Source organism: Carcharhinus amblyrhynchos, chromosome 16 (genome assembly GCF_965287045.1).
Source record: "Carcharhinus amblyrhynchos chromosome 16, sCarAmb.v2.hapA, whole genome shotgun sequence".
Classification (NCBI taxonomy): Eukaryota; Metazoa; Chordata; class Chondrichthyes; order Carcharhiniformes; family Carcharhinidae; genus Carcharhinus; species Carcharhinus amblyrhynchos.
The window spans coordinates 18,375,710-18,395,720 of record NC_137339.1 but is presented as its reverse complement, the minus strand read 5'-3'; the positions used below and the strand labels follow the sequence as shown (position 1 = coordinate 18,395,720).

Here is a 20,011-nt window from a genome sequence, read left to right as displayed (position 1 = left end):
CTTCAAAGGACAGCCTGAATTGCAGACAGCCACACTTTAGCAGCAAAACAATATGTTATGTGTAACGTTATATCATTCTTTTCTCTTTAGAAACAACTTTGCCTGGAATTTTAGTAATAAATGCATTGCATAGAATTTACAGCGCAGGAATAGGCCATTTCACCCAACTGTTATATGCTGAAATTTATGTTTCACACAAGCTGCCTTTCCCTCTACTTCATAATACCCCCATCAGCATATCATTCTACTTCTCCCCCAAGTATCTACCTCATTCCTGAATAATACAATACCGCTTAACCATTCTATCGATGGTAAGTTGAATATAGTCACCACTCTCAGGATGAAGAACACTTTTTCTTAAATTCCATAATGGATTCATTATTGATCGTCTTATGTTTATGGACCCTGTTTTGGACACCCCCCACATAACTGGAAATGTTTTTTTCTGGTTTATTCTATTGGACTCTTTCTTTCTTCATCTTTAAGCCCTCTATCAAGTCACACATCAGCCTTCTCTTTTCTGGAGAAAATAGCCCCAATGTGTTTGGTAATTCTTGATGGTTGCTGCTTCTGGGTTTTGCTCATCTCGTCTTCATATTACAGGGAAGACATAAGTGCTCTGGAGATATTGCAGAGGAGGTTGACAATAATGTTGCCGGGCTAGAAAAGTATAGCTATGGGGAGAGATGGGATAGAATGGGTTATTTTCCTTGGACAAAGAAGGCTGAGGGATAAGTTGATAGAAGTGTACAAAATTATGAGGGGAAGAGATAGAGTGGAAGGATCAATTTGTTTCCCTTGGTGGAGAATTCTAGAACCAGGGGACATAGATTCAAGAAAGATGGTAGTAGGTGTAGGAGGGACATGAGGAAGAACTTTCTTGTGCAAAGTTTGATGGGTATCTGGATTTCGCTGCCTGAGTTGGTGGTGAAAGCGGAGACCCTAAACCCTTTTAACACATACCTGGATTCGCATCTCACGTGTTGTAAACTAGAAGGCTATGGGCTGGGTGCAGGAAGGTGGATTAGAAAGGGCACTTGGGTGTCCTCAGGCTGGTATGGGCAAGGTGGGCTGAATGGCCACCTTGTGTGCTGTAATTTTTCTATGGTTCTAAAACAGAGAGCAATGACAAGATTTTTTTTAAAAAATCCACATGTAAATACATTGTATTTTCCTTGGGTATTCTTCTGATCTCCTGCAGTAACTTCAATGAAAAGCCAAGAGAAAGGTTATAGACGGTTGCACGTGCCATTCCTCTGGCATTTCTACCAATCTTTCACTCAAGCTATGGCAATTGAGAAGGTAATCTCTGCAGGAATTCTAACCTCCACATCCGCCATCTTATTGTGCACAACTGATCACAATCAAAACAAGTCTTTAAAAAAATTGCTTTTGCAGTGATACCACACACCAGTCACTAAACAGCCTTATATCTGTGATAGTTTTAGTGGAAATGTGCACTCAATTCCTGATTGATTGTCATGAGTCTCCAAAGGTGAGATGAATCATTCATGAAAATTACATTATAGTTGGCATTTTAAATGTGTCCTTTTCTCAGGCAGCTCTGCAAATCATCCACATCATCTATTACTGAATTATCAGATGAAAGAACCACAAACAAACGCAATGGAGGTTAATTTGCATGTAGTTCACCCAGTGCTGTGACTCTTCTGAGACGAATGCTGATTGAAGTTTTCATAAATACACAAATTATAGCTGGCACGATAAGTATAACCTCCTGCTATTGTGCCAAAATATACCCAGTCCTGAGGAGCTCAAGGAGCCCACTTTCCATCCTTTTAGTTCAAGTCTTTTCCCCAGCATAGGCTGTCAGAGGCTTGGATTCACCAACTGTGTTTTCAATGGAATTTCCTTCAAAGAAAGTTTCACACAACCCTAGAACCAACGAAACGTTACAGCATAGAAAGAGGCCATTCAACCCATCTTCTTTGTGCTAGCCTGAAGTCTTGGAGCTTGAATCTCTATGTCATCCTACAAATGGTCTTGGAGGTTTAGCTTAGCAGGGGAGTGTAACTATGTCATATACCCTAGACCAACAGAGCAGTCCTTTTCTAGGGGGCTGGGGGGGGGGGGGTCATTCTCTGCGACCAAGCGCTGAGCTTTGGGAGGGACGCACATGGAGCTGTGAGGGAAGGGGGACACCCGCCTAGCTAGCCAGATCAGCCAAATCAACCCTAGTGATCAATGGGGTGTCAGATGTCGCAGCCAGATCGCCCTCAGACCCATGTGCCAACCTGAGGATATCCAAATGTGCTTTCTAATCCCAACTTCTCACACCCAGCATACATAGGGTGACATTGTGGCACAGTGGTTAGCGCTGCTGCTTCACAGTGCCAGGAACCTGGCTTCAATTCTGGCCTCGGATGACTGCCTGATGCAGTTTGCACATTCTCCCCATGTCTGAGTGGGTTTCCTCCGGATGCTCCAGTTTCCTCACGCAGTCCAACGACGTGTGGGTTAGCTTGACTGACCATGCTAAATTACTCTTAGTGGTGGGGGGACTAGCAGGGTAAATATGTAGGATTATGGAATAGGACCTGGGTAGGATTGTTGTCAGGGCAGACTTAGTGGGCTGAATGGCCTCCTTCTGCACTGTAGGGATCTATGATTCATAGCTGTGTAACTTACAGCACTTAAGGTGCAGATCCAAGTATTTTTTAAAAGAGGCTAAGGTCTTTGCCTCTACCACCAACTCGGACAGTGAATTCCAGACTACAGTCTGTGTTTAAGAAAAGAGTTCTTCCTCATCTTCCCTCTACGCATTTTGCCACATATCTTGAACCTATGTCCCCCCTGCTCTGGAACTGTCTGCCAAGGAAGCAGTTAGCTCCTGTCCACTCTAACCCTTCCCCTCATAATTTTGTATACCACAATCAAGTCACCCTCAGGTTTAGTCTAGCAGGGGAGTGTAGCTACATCATATACCCTAGACCAGCAGAGTGGTCCTGTTCTAGGGAGGGGTCATCCTCTGTTCCAAGGAAAATAACCCAGCCTGTCCAGTGTCTCATAGAATCCCTACAATGCAGAAAGAGGCCATTTGGCCCATCATGTCTCTGACAGAACATCTTACCCAAGCCTTATCCCTGTAACCCCATGCATTTACATCGCTAATCCCCCTAACCTACATATCTTCGGACTACAAAGAGTAATTTATTAACCTAACTGCCTATCTTTGGCAGAAAGAACTGGGAGTAACTCTGAGATTGTGATATTTGGGATCCTGCATTTTAATTTATCTCCAAATTTCCCTTAGGTCCCTTCGGTAAGGTAGTTGGTACCAACATGTACCACGACCAATGGCTGTTCACCTTCCCTCCCAGAATGCCTTGCAACACTCCTGGAGCCTGGCACCAGGGAGGCAACATACTGTCCTTGAGTACATATATACAGCCACAGAAGCATCAGTCTGTGCCACTAACTGTTGAATCCTGTATCACTGGAGGCCCACTAGTCCTGGTCCCTCTGAGCAGCAGAGCCACACCTATGGTGCCTTGAACTTGGCTGTGACTGCTTTCCTCTTAGAGGGGGATAATGTAACTAATTTAACACTCTCTCTTCAAAATGGTTAAAATACACTTTGGGGTACTGTGAACCATTTTTGACTCCAGCATATTAAAAGGGCAAAGAAGCACTGAAGTAGATGTAAAATGGATTATTATAATGATAGCAGAACTGAGAGGTTATACTGATGGATAAATATATTGGGGCTCTTTTCTCTAGAAAAGAGAAATCTGAAGATTGACCTGATTATGATGAAAGATTGTGAAAGGTTTGACAGGGGAGATGTAGGGAAGATGTTTCAATTTCTGGGCAAATTAGAATAAGGAGATTTAAATATAAGATTGTCATTCATAAATCCAAGGAGCTCTGGAGAAACTTCTTTAAAAAATCAATGATGAGTATGTGCAAGTTTCTACCAGAAAGCATTTTAATGCTGCCAACTTTTGGAAAATGTACAACTTTGTAATGACACCTGCTGTGCTAATGTCTGCTACTTTCAATGAATCACTGCTGACATGTGGTCAAAATTTTCCAGCTGTTCACGACCCCCGCCACCGCCAGTGAGGTTGGAGAATTAGGTGCTCAGCCAAATCTCCATTCACTGCAGCGGGACTGGAGAATCCCGCTGGCATGATCTGTCAGAGAATTCCATCTATTGAATTTCACAGAATAGAATCCCCACAGTACATAAGGAGGCCATTCCACCCATCGAGCCTGCACCAACCACAATCCCACCCAGGCCCTATATTTACCCTGCTAATCCCCCGGACACTAAGGGACAATTTAGCACAGGCAATCAACCTAACAGCCACACCTTTGGACTGTGAGAGAAAACTGGAGCACCCGGAGGAAACCCTTGCAGACACGGGGAGAACGCGAAAACTCCACACAGATAATGAACCGAAGACGGAATTGAATCCGGGGCCCTGGTGCTGTGAGGCAGCAGTGCTAACCACTGTGCTACCCCAATTTGTCCCCAGTTCCCGATCCTGTGATTGGGGTGAAGTGATGGAACCCTGAGGAACTTTAGGAGGAGGTGTCCTACTCCGAGAGACCCGTCAAAGTATGAGCTGGTAGTGCAACTTGCGAGACAGTTGAATAGGGGAATCTTCAAGTGGTGTCTGTAACTGGAATAATCTGCTGTCACACAATCAGTCACTAATTCCTCAGATTTGCTGAGTTCCATTGATGAGTTTCACTGAATTTATTATACGTTACAGATAAGGTGTTATCTATTTTCTCTCCTTGCTCCATGTAGTAATGTTCAGATGGCAGCAGCTGATCGCAGGCTCCTTGCTTTACAGATGCAGATATATAACACGGATGAAAAGTCATTGATCAACCAAAAACATGGAAAAATTTCAATAATCTGTCTCTCAAATGCTCACAGAAGAAAATGCCATTGCTCTTCAATCTTATATTGGAATATTAATAGATGTTTGCATCATTTAAAGCACACGAATGGTACCCTCTGTTAAGGGAATAGCCACGCAGGTGAGTAGAAGAAAAATATCTCCCAAGATAATTGTGAAGACTCAGCTAATATATGTAGACACGTTTGTAGAGATGATGGCAAGCTCTCTGAGGGATAACTCTGTGACCAATGGATTACAGAAAAAAGAACAAATGTTAAATGAATTACCTTCCATGTATCAGACGACAAACAGTACTAAAGTGTGACTGATAACCTTGGCTGATGGGTCCCTTTCCTCACCTTTCCTCATATCGGAAATGGAATTTTGTCCTTCGTTGCTAGAGAGATGGAGTTTAAAAACAGGACGGTTTAGGTGCAGCTGTATAAGATACTGGTGAGGCCACACCTGGAGTATTGTGTACAGTTTTACAAAGAACAAAGAAAATTATAGTACAGGAGCAGTCCCTTCGGCTCTCCAAGCCTGCACTGACCATGCTGCCCATGTGCACTAAAACCCCCTACCCTTCCGGGGACCATACCCCTCTATTCCCATCCTATTCATGTATTTGTCAAGACACTTCTTAAAAGTCACTACCATATCTGCTTCTACTACCTCCCCTACCCAGCGGGTTCCAGGCACCAACCCTCTGTAAGAAAACTTGCCCTGTACATCTCCTTTAAACCTTGTCCCTCGCATCTTAAGCCTATGCCCCCTAGTAATTGAATCTTTCACCCTGGCAAAAAGCTTCTGACTATCTACTCTGTCCATGCCCCTCATAATCTTGCAGACTTCTATCAAGTCACCCCTCACCCTCCATCCACCCTCTCCTCACTTCTTCAGGTCACTTTATTTGAGAAAGGACATACTGGCACTGCAGAGGAGATTCACAAGTTTAATTATGAGTTGAGAGGGTTGGATTATCAGGAGAGGTTGACTAGACTGGGACTATACTCATTGGAATTCAGAAGAGTGAGGAAGGGATCTTATAGAAACATGCAAGATTATGAAGGGAATAGATAAGACAGAAGCAGAGAAGTTGTTTCCACTGGCAGGTGAAACCCGAACTAGGAGGAGCAGATTTAGGACTGAGTGCAGGAGGAACTTCTTCACGACAAATAAGGTTGTGAATCTGTGGAATTCCCTGCCCAGTAAGGCAGTTGAGGCTACCTCATTGAATGCTTTTAAGGCAAAAATGGATGGATTTTTGAACAGTAAAGGAATTAAGGGTTATGGTGAGTGGGTGGGTAAGTGGAATCCACGACAAGATCAGCCATGATCTTATTGAATGGCAAAGCAAGCTTGAGGGGCCAGATGACCTACTCCTCCTCCTAGTTCTTATAATCTGTTGGTTACAGAATGCAGTGCACACTTAAACTGGAGTGATATTGGGGAGACTTTTTGATGTTTCCTGTTTGACAGATGTTCCCCTGAAATGGTAGGTTTTGAATTGCTGTCACATTCCTGTCAGTAGGGATAGCTATTCCTAAGAGTAGACCATTGGGTAGCCAGAGTATCTGGCTAAACCCAGAAGTAGTCCCTTTTATGTAAGCAATTCTGCTCTTCAGTAAAGAGTTGTGAGTATAACAGCCGCTGTACAGAGGACTTCATTTAAAACCCAACTAGCAGAGCCTGTTGCTGCGCTCTTTCAACAGGCAATCCAAACTGAAAAGGAGCCGGGAGATAAGCTTCTGTTTATTTGCGTGGGGCCAGGAAATAGGAAACAACCTTGGGTGCCACTGAATTGGGGCCGCCCCACTCCAAGAATGTACTCCCCACCTCCCATACCTCCTTCAGAACTCAGAGGGCAATATGATCAGCCAGTATTACAGAGTCTTGTCCCAGGGCACATGCTTTCCACCTACAGTCTATCTGCCTTCAGTTAATCACATGCGTCCCTCAAAATAGAGCAGCAGTCTGACAGATGAATCTACCTCTGAGTCTGCACCTCCCCCCCCAACTATCCCCGCTAGATGTTAATTTAGAGAACTAACATCAAAAGTATCTCAGTTAAGTGTTACTACTTTCCCAAAAACTCAGTGGGGTCCCATATGGGCTTATAAAATGTAGTTTCATTTTGACCTAGAGTTATGCTGCAAACAGATATTGGAGCAGGCTCGAAGGGCTAAATGGCTCCTCCTACTCCTATTTTCTATGTCACTTAGCTAAATACAGTGGGGTTCAGAGATGTGAGGGTTAGGTGGATTGTCCATGTTAAGTTGCCGCTTGGTGTCAGGGGGACTAGCAGGGTAAATGCATGAGGTTATCAAGAAAGGACCTGGGTGGGTCAGAGCAAATTTGATGGGCCAAATGGCTTCCTTCTGCACTGTAGGGATTCTATGGCTCAGATCTGACAAGCACCTTATGATGCCACTTTTCGTTTCAATCTGTAGATAATTTGTGAATTCTTGCAAAATGTATCGAGATCCATTGTCGCTAATGAGTTATTCAGGGTAATCTTGCAAAAATCACACCAAGTCTTTCTATTGCACTCTCAGAGGATGTAGTCTTCACAATGGTGACTTTGGGCCATTTTGAGTGCATGTCTACCATAATAAAAAGCAGTTATCCTTCCAGCTTAATCTATATGAACTCTTTGCCATGACTGTTCTGGCCAATAAGAAGTCTGACAACACCAGGTTTAAGTCCAACCGATTTATCTTCGTCAGGTGAGGGAAACCTCGAAAGCTTGAGAGTTTACTATCAAATAAATCGGTTGGACTTAAACCTGGTGTTGTCAGACTTCTTACTGTGTTTATCCCTGTCCAACGGCAGCATCTCCACATGTCTTCTGGCCAGTCCCATGGCGCTCGTGGTGGTAGGTTTCGAACTTTTGCACAGGGTGAACACATACCTGCTCCCCAATTTTGCTATCAAGCCCTGGCTGTCAGAAATAGCTTCTGGCTGTCTCCTTCATCCCTAACACTCCAGAGTGATCCAGATATCCAATAAAAGATTTGAAAATTTCACATTTATCCTTCCATACTCGTAAGCTGTAATCTTCAGGTGGCTAGAGTGTAGCATTTAAATTTTGAAGATGTCTTTCATTCTTCCAGTAACTAAAATATTATCTAAGTAGCGTGGACTCCTTTTAGCCTGCTTAGAATTTGACCCATAGCACATTGGAACCACACAGATGTGGATGTAATGTTAAATGAAAACCTTTTATATTTGAATAGCCCCATATATCATAATTTTCAAATACTGTTGTGAATCTGGATCCACATTTTAACTGGAGGTAAGCCCTCCTGAAGTCAACTTCAGCCAACACAGCGAATAATTCATCAATTAAAGGCAGAGATTACTGCTTTGCAGAGAGATGTGTACTGAACCATCTCTCTTCATCACGGGTACTATCGACGTGGCCCAATCTACAGGATGGTCTCTGTATGGTCCCCCACCCAGACAGGCAAGGAACCCCTGTAGACCCGACTGGAGCACAAGTACCCTGATTGGGTGTGCACTTGCAGGCACATCACCGGCACTGTCCTTGTGTACGTTAGCGAACTGGATGCCAACCAAATACCTTGGAACTTGATTTTTCATGGAACTTGAAATTTATTTATTTAGAATGTTGATATTTTGTCGAATTTTACTTAGACCTTTCTGCAAGTCATTCCATCTCTTTATCTAAAATAGTTGTTTTAATCAAAATGTCTTTTTAATTAGTAACTCATTTGGGAAAGTAATGCAGTACTAGTGAAGGAGTTGATGCACTTCAGTGACCAATTTGAAGTTTAAATCACAGCTGAGGGAACATGCAAACAGGCTGCTGCATTTGGAACTGAGAAGTACCCAGTCTGCCTCAAATTACCCTGGAAAAGCAATTTGTTTGAACAAATGGGGTTAAGCAGCAGCATGCTGCTGCTATGTAGTGGCTGCATAAGTGGTATTTTCTGTTTACAAGATGTTGCCGTTAGTTCAAAAACATTTTGTCTACCACACCATTGTGCATTGTCCTGTTTGAATTTCAGTGCTGGAGCAATGCCAGGTACGTAGGCTGTATGTCCCAGCAATTTCTAATCAAATTAAGCAACATGTTCCCTTGGTTATTCACAGTAGACAGAGTACAGATTGTGCTTGTAAAACCCCCAAAAATGTCTTGGGTAGATGTGATTCCCTGATTAGGCAGCACTTGCTGAACTATCCTGAGTGTGCCAATAACTACACTAACAACCAATTTAAGGTCAGTCAAGCTTATAACATGGCTCGTTTACGTTTGTTGGAAGTGACATACCTTGCAATGCAGGAACAGATTTTCTACAAACAAAAGGAGTCTGTTCAAGCCCTGTACCTTTTTTGAATTATCCAGGGGCTTGGGGAGCCTATAGTTCACCATTATTTTCTCTATGTTAATGCCTCAGGCAATCAGAATCACCTAGCCAACGAATCAGCACATCTTTTTCTCCTATAATATAAATTGTTATGGTTGTTTTAAATTTGGTATTCTTGTGTTTGTCCCAAAATGTACCAGACCAAAAGCTTTGGCAATGCACCACTCTTCTCAGCAATTTTCAAGTTCTGTCCTACCAAGTGACAAAATGTGTTAAGAAAATGGCCAAGTTGTTACAGTATGTTCTGATGTTACTGTAATCAATTTGTCTGTGTTGGAGTTGAGCGCATTCAACAACTCCTCACATTATTAAATAGGAAGTATTTATGTCAGCACTAAGGGCATATGCTGCTTTCCCAAATGGATACTGTCTTCAAGGTGAGTATTATTGTCTGACCAACTTTATGCAGTGTCATTGGTATACATTTCTTTCCCTGGGAATTAATGGTTGCAATTTAACCTCGTCTTGCCTTCAAAATTGTAAGAGATGTCAGTTATATTCTACAATAAAGGGAAAGCATATTTCTGTTCACCCCTTGGTTGGGAAAAAAAGATGCAAATAAGATCTGTTAGAGCTAACTTTTGATTGTAAGTCAAAACATAATGTGATTGTCTAACACACTCTAGCCTGTGTTTTTGTGTGCTGATCATTGTGCACAGTTGCTGACTTGATTTTATCCTTTTCTTACAGGAGATTGAATTGTGCAAGATCGTTCAAGAATCTTCCCAAAACAATCTGCTTTGTGTGCATTTTTGAGTGAAGTAAGTGGATTTTTAAAATCTGTACGTGCTCAGTTGCTTCAAAATGTTGTATGATTATCTAACTTCTGCTATCATGCAGCACACACTTTTAGGTTAATTTTGCGAAAAGAATTCCATCAGAAGATTACATCTAAAACATTTCTTCACATAACTTCACATACAACGAGTTAACCTGAAGTGGAATGACGATATTTTGTAGGCTAATGCCACAACCATAAAAAACACATTCTATGTGCAATGATGAAATTGACCAGCTAACCGAGAGAAATGGTGTCCCGGAAAATACTTTAGTATGGGACTATTCTTTGAATAATACGATAAAAACTTAAACTTCAACTTGAAAAACAGAACCAGACTTTTGATTTAAATCTCATCCGAAGCACACCACCTCCAGCAACTTTGCTATCTTTCAGCATGCACTTGAGCATAGAATCATAAAACAGAATCCCTACAGTGCAGAAAGAGACCATTCGGCCCATCGAGTATGCACCGACCACAATCCCACCCAGGCTCTGTCTCTATAACCTCACACGTTTAATCTGCTAATCTCTCTGACACTAAGGGACAATTTAGCATGGCCAATTAACCTAACCCGCACATCTTTGGACTGTGGGAGGAAACTGGAGCACCCGGAGGATATGGGGACAATGTACGAACTCCACACAGACCTTGATCCAAGCTAGGAATCGAACCTGGGTCCCTGGCGCTGTGAGGCAGCAATGCTAACCATTGTGCCACTATGTCGTCCTAGCATCTGCCAAGATTGTGTGCTGAGATCTATAGTTTGGGGTTGGATGCACACACACTCAGAAATTAAAACATAACCAACTATGACTCTGAACACACAAAATCTGAACAGATGAGTGTGTTGTGTTGAATAATTGATGGTGCGTGCTGCCTTGTTTGTCCTTTATGACTCAGGAGACCATGGGTTTAATTTACTGAACGTATCCCAAATGTCGCTAAATATGTGTTTTTAGCATTGAGTTTGCATCATGTAACTGCCAGAAAGCAACATTCTGAGGTTAAAATTGCATCCTATATAATTACATCTTAATATTTTTCATGGCTTGTAATCCTCTAATTCATACATGCATGTGAACGATAGCAAATGGTCTGTACAAGTAAATGGGAGTGAGCAATGGTACACAATCTATTGCAGAGTCCATGACATTTAAAGCACACTGGGCTATTATTAAATCAATGAATATGTTCATTTACCTGTAATTTGAAACCCCAGTACAATAAGGCACCCTGAATAGAGGTAATGATGATACAAAATCAGCTGTGCTGCTTCAGAAAATAAGTGGCAAGTAACCCTCTTTTCAATTAAATCTCAAGCAATTTGAAGCTTTCTGCCATTATTACTTTAAATTACCAGTTGAGTCCCTGCATCTAACATTCAGATGGGTATAAATTCCTGGTGTGATCCATGCAACTGAAGTGCGTATCCATAGCAAATCCACACTGCGCAATGTTCAGAAAAAGACTAACAATTTTCCTGTCAATAAGTGAAAATTTGACCTGTTAAATATATAATAACAATCATCGGTGGGTGATTTTCAGTTGGGTTCATAGTTTTGCAAGGCATATGTATGTGTGCACTTCAACTTTTGAAATGCTATTTTTCAGTAGAATAGAATCCCTACAATGCAGAAGGAGGCCGTTCAGCCCATTTAATCTGCACTGACCACAATACCATCCAGGCCCTATTTCCGTAACTCCACATATTTAATCTGCTAATCCCCCTGACACTAGGGTCGACTTAGCATGGCCAATCAACCTAACCCGCACATCTTTAGACTCTGGGAGGAAATTGGAGCACCTGGAGGAAACCCATTCAGACACGGGGAGAATGTGCAAATCCACACTGACACTGATCTGAGGCCGGGAATTGAACCCAGGTCCATTGCACTGTGAGGCAGTAGTGCCAACCACTGTGCCACCATGCCGCCGATTAAAATTGGCTTTGATCATTGTTCCTTTAAATGGGTCAGCATCAAAATGCAAATCATTGTTAACAGTCCGTGAACATAAATTGCATTCGTATATTCCAATATTTCGCTTTCTGCTATCTCCTGTTGCGCAGATAAGACACTTTTAAGTCTTAAGCAGCCACACAATATTCTGCAAATATAGAAGTGTTGTTTATAATCATTTTTTCCTGACGTTACAGGAACTCAAAATTATATTCGACCTCAGAATGAGGGAAAATCACATCAAAGCAATACTTTTGTGTAGCAGATTGTCACATTTCAATTTGTTCCTTGTATACCAGGTCTTGATACATATATATAGATATAATGAAATATGTTTATTTTCAGCACTCTAACATAATCAGATTGCATTCTAGAATAAATTGCTTTACATTATAGACACAGTGTTTGTGCTGCTGTCAACTTTAATCAAACATGATGCCATTTTGGATCAAATTGAATATCACATTGCCGATGTGTTATTTTTGCCTGTTGGGCATCATTAATGAATTTACTCACTTATTCAGAATGAAATGCTGATTTATCCAATAACATTAGAAAATATTGCAACAGGGAGAAAAAAGTCAACCAATTTATTTGAGAATTATTGGCCCAGGAGCTGGGCATCTCATGGCTTGTCCCTTTTTAGACCTTTTTCCTTGTCCTTCAACTCAAAGGTGGTTTTTGCCCTGTTAGCAGGTGGAAATTTGACTTGCTAAATTGGGAAGGCAGTAGCCTAGCGATATTATCACTGAACTAGTAATTCAGAAACCCAGGGTAATGCTATGGGGATAAAAGCAAAATACTGGGATGCAGCTCTGACAAAGGGTCATCTAGAATTGAATTGTTGCCTCTATTCTCTCCCCATAGATGCTGTCAGACCTGCTGAGATTTTCCGGCATTTTCTGTTGCTATTAATGCTCTGGAGACCCAGGTTCAAATCTCTCCATGGCAGATGGTGAAATCTGAAGTCAAATTAAAAACAACCAGGAATTAGAAGTCTAATAATGACCATGATACCATTGTTCATTATTGTAAAAACCCATCTGGTTCACTAATGTCCTTTCGGGAAGGAAATTTGCCAACCTTACTTGCTCTACCCTAAATGTGATTCCAGATCCACAGCAATGTGGTTGACTCTTAAATGCCCTCAGGGATGGGCAACTAAGAACAAAGAAAACTACAGCACAGGAACAGGCTCTTTGGCTCTCCGAGCCTATACCGACCATGCTGCCCGACTAAACTAAAACCCTCTACCCTTCCGGGGTCAAAGCTTCTGTTCCCATCCTATTCATGTATTTGTCAAGACACTCCTTAAAAGTCACAACTGTATCTGCTTCCACTACCTCCCCTGGCAGCAAGTTCCAAGCAGCAACCACCCTCTGTATAAAAAAAAATCTGCCTCATACATCTCCTTTAAACTTTGCCACTTGCATCTTAAACCTGTGCCGTCTAGTAATTGACGCTTCCACCCTGGGATGAAGTTTCCGACTGTCCACTCTGTTCGTGCCTCTTGTAATCTTGTAGACTTCAATCGGGTCACCCCTCAACTTCTGTAGTTCCAGTGAGAAATGAATGACGGCCTAGCCAATATTGCCCACATCCCATGAACAATAAAAGAAATAACATGTATAACAACAATCATCTTTGGGTAACCACAATGTTGCCTGTGCAACCTTTGTGATTGATGGGACCAACAATGAGTTTTGAGGATTGAAAAAAAACAAGAGGACCCAGCTGAATTCATGTCAGAACGTCTACTGAAATAGCAAGGGAAAGAAATGTTTGATTCGAAGAGGAAGTAAGAACAAGGAATATAAATTAAAATTGGAATTTTTTAAATCTCTAAGGAAGTATTTACCACCCATAGTAATGAGACTGAAGTGTTTAAATTGCTCCCTTCCCGGTGAACTGCTCCCTTGATTGGCATTGCATGAACAGTTATTATGTTGTTGAAAAGGTGCTTATGTTGTTAAGTACAAGCCTAACTTTCAGTGGTAAGTTTAATTCTGCTTTGATGTGGGAATTCAGAGAGTGCTTTAATGCAAATGGGCTGGTTGAGTGCGAGCTACTGCTTTTGAGAGACATATGGAAAGTGTGGCAAGTCACAATTTGCATGGTATCTCTTCCTCACCATAGGCTGTGGGATGATTTATGCACCAGTGACGGCGAGTGTTATTCATTGTTTTATTTGTAAATTCTGGGTAATTGTTTCTGTGGTCAGGGAAGATTCATAAATGAACAATTGAATGAAGTTCGATGAAATTGTTTTGCTGCCTAATTTTACGAAGTTCTGGGTCAATGCTCTGAGGGCAAGCGAAAATGTAAGACTATCGCTGAATGCTGAAGTGACAAGAGGCTATTCTGGTTACAGTGACGCAACTTCACGAGAAGGATATTTGCATTCTAAAGGGAACGCTGATGATTTTTCCTCTGAACAGCTCTTAACTTTTCATTACCTCAAGCAAGTCTGAGATTTAAAGTTTTTTTTTAAGTTTATTTATTAGTGCCACAAGTAGGCTTACATTAACACTGCAATGAAGTTACTGTGAAAAATCCCCTCGTTGAGCACTCTGGCACCTGTTCAGGTACGCTGAGGGAGAATTTAGCACAACCAATGCATCTAACCCACACATCTTTCGGACTGTGGGAGGAAATCCACATAGACACAGGAGAACGTGCAAAAACTCCACACAGACAGTGACCCAAGCTGGGAATTGAATGCGGGTCCCTGGTGCTGTGAGGCAGCAGTGCTAACCTCTGTGCCACCGTGCTGCCCCTGCACAGCTCAATTTCTCTCCTGAAACCTTACTCAAATCCCTAACCAAATCACAAGGAAATGTTTGCCACATGATACATTTCACTTCAATTCTCTGCTTTTTACCATTCTTGTTTCTACTTCCTCTGTCATTCGCTCTTATGCTACTTCTCATGCACAATCTGCTGCTCTCTTCTACATTCTCCCACTTTTTTTTTGCTTTTTGTTGCCTCTTGTGCCCTGTCTCACTTATGGATGGAATTTATTCCAGGACATGACAGTCTCACCCACTGGCTAGAAAGCCAGTGAGAGACTCACCATATTAAGTGACAGCCAGGCACTTAATTGGCCAACAGCAAGGACCCCATGGACAGAAATCCACCACACCCCCCCCAACCCCCGAATCCTCCCAAAGTGCTGCTGACCAATCCAAGGCTGGCATCTGTTCATTGCTGAGACTGCCACCAGGGGAGTGGTGACAGCGATTAGCAGTTCACCCACCAGAGGAATCAACAAGGGACCAAGGTACAAGTGAGTACAGATGAGAAAGGGATCAAGGAATGGGGACACTAATTCTCTACTCTAGTGTATCAATTAGTAGCAGGGCAGGAAGGACGTCCACCGGCCTCATCTATGATCAGGGCATAGACGAGAAGGAAGCCAGGTCCCCACCCAACAACCTCTCGCCCTATTAAATGCTCCCTCATGCCTTCCACTTGTGTCAGCAAAGACCACACTTCTGTGTACTGTTCTGTGCGTGCTTTCCCCCTCATGCGCTGTCTTCTGTGACCCTCTCACTCTCACATGTACCATCCTTCTCTTTATGTTCTCTTGTGCTTGCTCTCTTTCGCATGCTCTTCCCTTCCCTCTCTCCCGCCCTCTCATTCTAACATGCTTATCCCTTTTGTGCAATTTATCACATTGCTCTTAATTGGCTCAGTCGATTAAAGAAAATGGAAGAAAGCATCAGTTGGATGTGGAGCTGACGAAGGTGTTGGATTGTATCTCCTTCAGTTCATGTCTGCCTTCAGTTTGCTCCCATTGCCTTTCACACATCTCACAAAGGAAAACTGGGAGCAGGGAATGGCAGACTGACAATCTATTACCACCAGTTTTCTGACCATGTGGTAAAAGTTAAAAACTACCCCTTTATATTAAAGGTTCAAAATGGAATCTAAGCTTGACATGACTAACCAGTTAGTATTTACTTTGATGGCTATAGCTTTATTCCTCAACATTATCATGTGTTCTGTTGCCCAAAACCCAAGACTGATTTAAATTGGCGGTACTCACTTTAACTCCAATGTAACGTTAAAATTACTGGCAACGCAATCATACATTTGAACTTGATAAAACAACATTGATATGATTTCAGATACATATCGATACAATTTCAATTATTTTATTAGAAAAATATAAAGAATAAATATTTAACACATTGTAATGACCTCAACGAAGCCCATGAGGTTGGCACATTGGTTAGCACTGCTGCTTCACAGCACCAGGTACCGTGGTTCAATTCCGACTTTGGGTAACTGTCTATGTGGAGTTTGCACGCTCACCTTGTGTCTGTGTGGGTTTCCTCCAGGATCTCCAGTTTTCTCCCACAGTCCAAAGATGTGAGGGTTAGATTGATTAGCCATGCTAAATTGCTCCCTAATGTCAGGGGGACTAGTAGGACAAATACGTGGGGTTACTGGGATAGAGCTTGGGCGGAACTGTTGTCAGTGCAAGCTTCCACTGATGGCAAAAACAGGAAGGACGATTCTCTGAATGGTGCAGTTTAGGAAAAGGGGAAGTACAATATAACCTGGGTGTCATGGTGGAACAGTCGCTGAATGGCCTCTTTCTGCATTGAAGGCATTCTGTGATTCTATGAGTATGAGCTCCCTATTTGAGGTAATGATTGCTTTCCCAATCAGGGAGTCTCACCTATAGATATATATAGAGCAGTGTCAGGGCTACTGACATTCCTGATTTTGTCTTTGTACCTAAAGCTCTCTCTCTAGGAGTGGAATAGAGTTTGTAAATAAAGGGAATCTGTTGAAGAGATACCAGCCTCTGAGGAGTTATTTCACACAGACAAAATTAAATGTTGGGTACTATTTGGGGTGGCACGGTGGCATTGTGGTTAGCATTGCCTGTGCCAGATTTGATCCCCAGCTTGGGTCACTATCTGAGTGGAGTTTGCACATTCTCCTTATGTCTCGTGGGTTTCCTCCGGACGCTCCAGTTTTCTCCCACAGTGCAAAGATGTGCAGATTAAGTTGATTTGGCCTTAGTGTCAGGGGGATTAGGAAGGTAAATATATGGGCTTGCGGAGATAGGGTCCTGGTGGGATTGTTGTCGGTTCAGGCTCGATGGGCCAAATGGCCACCTCCTGCACTGAGGATTCTACAAAAAATTTACAACTATGTTATTCACGGATATCCAAAATTCTGATCAACGCCATGGGACAAATTATCGTTCTGTCTTAAAGTGCTTCTGTACATTGCCATGGAACCCGAACATGTAACACAGCTATATGTACATTCAGAGGATGAGGAAATTGGGTGTGTGTGTGTTGATACAGTAGCTGCTACTGCTAATGAATTTTTATTGGAGCATTAGTTAAAATTGAATTATGGAGGCACAAATCCACAGTGTGAAAGGCCATGTTGTTGCAGATGTGACATCTGCTGAAGCTCAAATGTTCTCCTGATTGCTGACTAGCTGATGTTTGAGATATATAATTAGAGTCGGCTGGTCCAGAAACTGAATGCGTGCAGAAACTCCACAATCCTGTGACCGTACCTCTTTAAAAATAAAGTAGGGATAAAATCTTACAGGTTTTGGGCAGCTGAATGGAACTGTGTTCAAAATATTGCTCTCTCGATCCTCGTAGTGCTTTTATATGTTTATTTTTATTTCTGACTGCATCCGGCATCATAATGATTTGAATATATTCGGAGGCAGCCAATCATAATAAATGTCACGGCTGAGACTGTGCAATCTTCTGTAACCTGGAAAAACAAAGCAGGAAAACACTGACAAAGCTGATGGCTGGAGATTTGCTGTTAACATTAGATCCAAATATCTGTATATGGTCCATTTCAAAAATCCTGTTGAATTCATATAGAAACCCTACAATGCAGAAAGAGACCATTCAGCCCATCGAGTCTGCATTGACCAAAATCCCACTCAGACCCTATCCCCATAACCCCAAACATTTATTCTAGCCAGTACTCCTGACACCAAGGTTCAATTTAGCATGGCCAATCCACCTAACCCGCACATCTTTGGACTGTGGGAAGAAACCGGAGCACCCGAAGGAAACCCATGCAGTCACGGGGAGAATGTGCAAACTCCACACAGAAGCGACTCAAGCCGGGAATCGAACCCGGGTCCCCCAGTGCTGTGAGGCAGCAGTGCTAACCACTGTGCCGCCCCAAGTTCTTCTCTACAAAACCTACATTTGTCAACTTGATAGGTATTTAGGGCTTAACTGAGCTAATTATTCATTCTCGATGTGTTAACTTGAGGAAATAATGGCCTGAATTTTTTGGAGATGTTGGCGTTGGACTGGGATAAACACAGCAAGAAGTCTCACAACACCAGGTTAAAGTCCAACATGTTAATTTGGTAGCACAAGCCACTAGCTTTCGGAGGGCTGCTCCTAAAAAAAATGTGCAGGTTAGGTTGATTGGCCATGCTAAATTGCCCTTTATTGTCGGGGGGATTAGAAGGGTAAATATGTGGGCTTTTGGCGATAGGGTCCTGGTGGGATTGTTGTCAGTTCAGGTGTGATGGGCCGAATGTCCTCCTCCTGCACTAGGGACACTATGAAAAATTACAGCTACGTTATTCTCGGATATCCAAAATTCTGTGCAATGCCATTGGACAAATGGAGATTAGCTGTTAACCATTGCACCCAGCGCTCCGAAAACTAATGACTTGTGCTATCAAATAAACCTGTTGGACATTAACCTGGTGTTGTGAGACTTCTCACTGGATTTTTTTTTGGACAGTCAGCATTCGTCTCCTGCCTTTTGGACAGGGATACTATCCTTGCCGATTCCAAAATGAGTGTCGATCACCAGCAGGGACTTCCATCCGCACTTGGAAGGAAGTCCTGCTGTGGAGAGCTGCTGCCCAGTTGGGCCAACATCTCTCCAGCTCATCCAGACACAGCACTGCAGTGGTCAGAAGAGGTATTGCAGTGCTGTGACAGACACTAAGTGCAGGGAGCCAGTGTGAATGTAAGTGGCAGTGATTGTGTGGAGGGGAAGGTACTCAATGCTTTTGGGGGGGGGGGACATGGGTGGTTTGGGTATGGGGAATGGGTCACGAAGGGGGTGATTAGGTGTTTGGAAACAGGCCGGGTGAGGGAGGTCCAAGGTTTCTGGTCCGTGAAGGTGCTTCTGATGGAGGCTGCCCATTCTGTCACTACACCCCACTACACCCCACCCCCCCCCTCCCCCCCACCACCACCTCCCTATTTTCCCACCCGAGATCGAGGGTGGGAACTATTTTTATTTGTCACCCTGAGCTATCCGGTGTGCACCAGCCTGAAAATCGAGGCTGGGCGGGAAAAGGCCCTAATGTGGCAATCGAGTGGATCTTGGGGAGGTGGGGTCAGATGAGTTGAAAGGATGGAGTTAGGATGGGTTGGGGTGGGCTCTGTGGTCAGTTAGTGGGTCAGAAAGGTAGTTAGAGGAGGATAGTTGGAGGATACCGTCCAGGAGATGGTCATTATCTGGAGAGCGACAGGGTGATCAGGAGGATGGTTGGGGGGGTGGGGAGGGGGGCAAAGGCATCTGTCGTTTAGTTACCCAGGAGTTAAAAGTTCTTTTCATCCTTCTAACCTCTCCTTTGTTACTATTCTGCTCGGACAGTTGGAATCTCCAATTTGAACTGGATGCTTTCCAATGCAGGATAATTGCTCATCAGAAGTTTGGGATTCCTGGGTGTAGTCCTTGCGTTGGAATCTCTGGAGGTCCCACAGTACATGTTGTGGAATAGCCCCCGGGGATCAGCCTTGCTTGCCCCTGGATATTGGAAGTTCTGAGCCATGGGATAAATGATGAATGTGTGGTTTGTAAAGTGTATACTGTCCACTGTTGTATTGAAATTAATGGTTTCAGTTTGCACATGTCTAACCCACCTCTCCCCACTCCCTCCTACCTATCCCAGTAAAACTTAAAAGCAAAATGCAGTGAGAAGGATAGGTGACAATTTTTCTATGCACATAATTCTTACAGATCTTCAG

At 42.9% G+C, this 20,011-nt stretch overlaps 1 protein-coding gene across 2 annotated transcripts in view; it reads left to right on the top strand.

Annotated features, from left to right (window-relative positions):
- The window catches only part of dlgap4b (discs, large (Drosophila) homolog-associated protein 4b), a 614,332-nt gene that overhangs the window by 31,650 nt on the left and 562,671 nt on the right, over positions 1-20,011 (top strand). For both annotated transcript variants that reach the window (XM_080204774.1, XM_080204771.1), the window contains exon 2: positions 9,959-10,029. The gene's annotated coding sequence lies outside the window, so the exon portion shown is untranslated. The remainder of the gene's footprint in view (positions 1-9,958; positions 10,030-20,011) is intronic.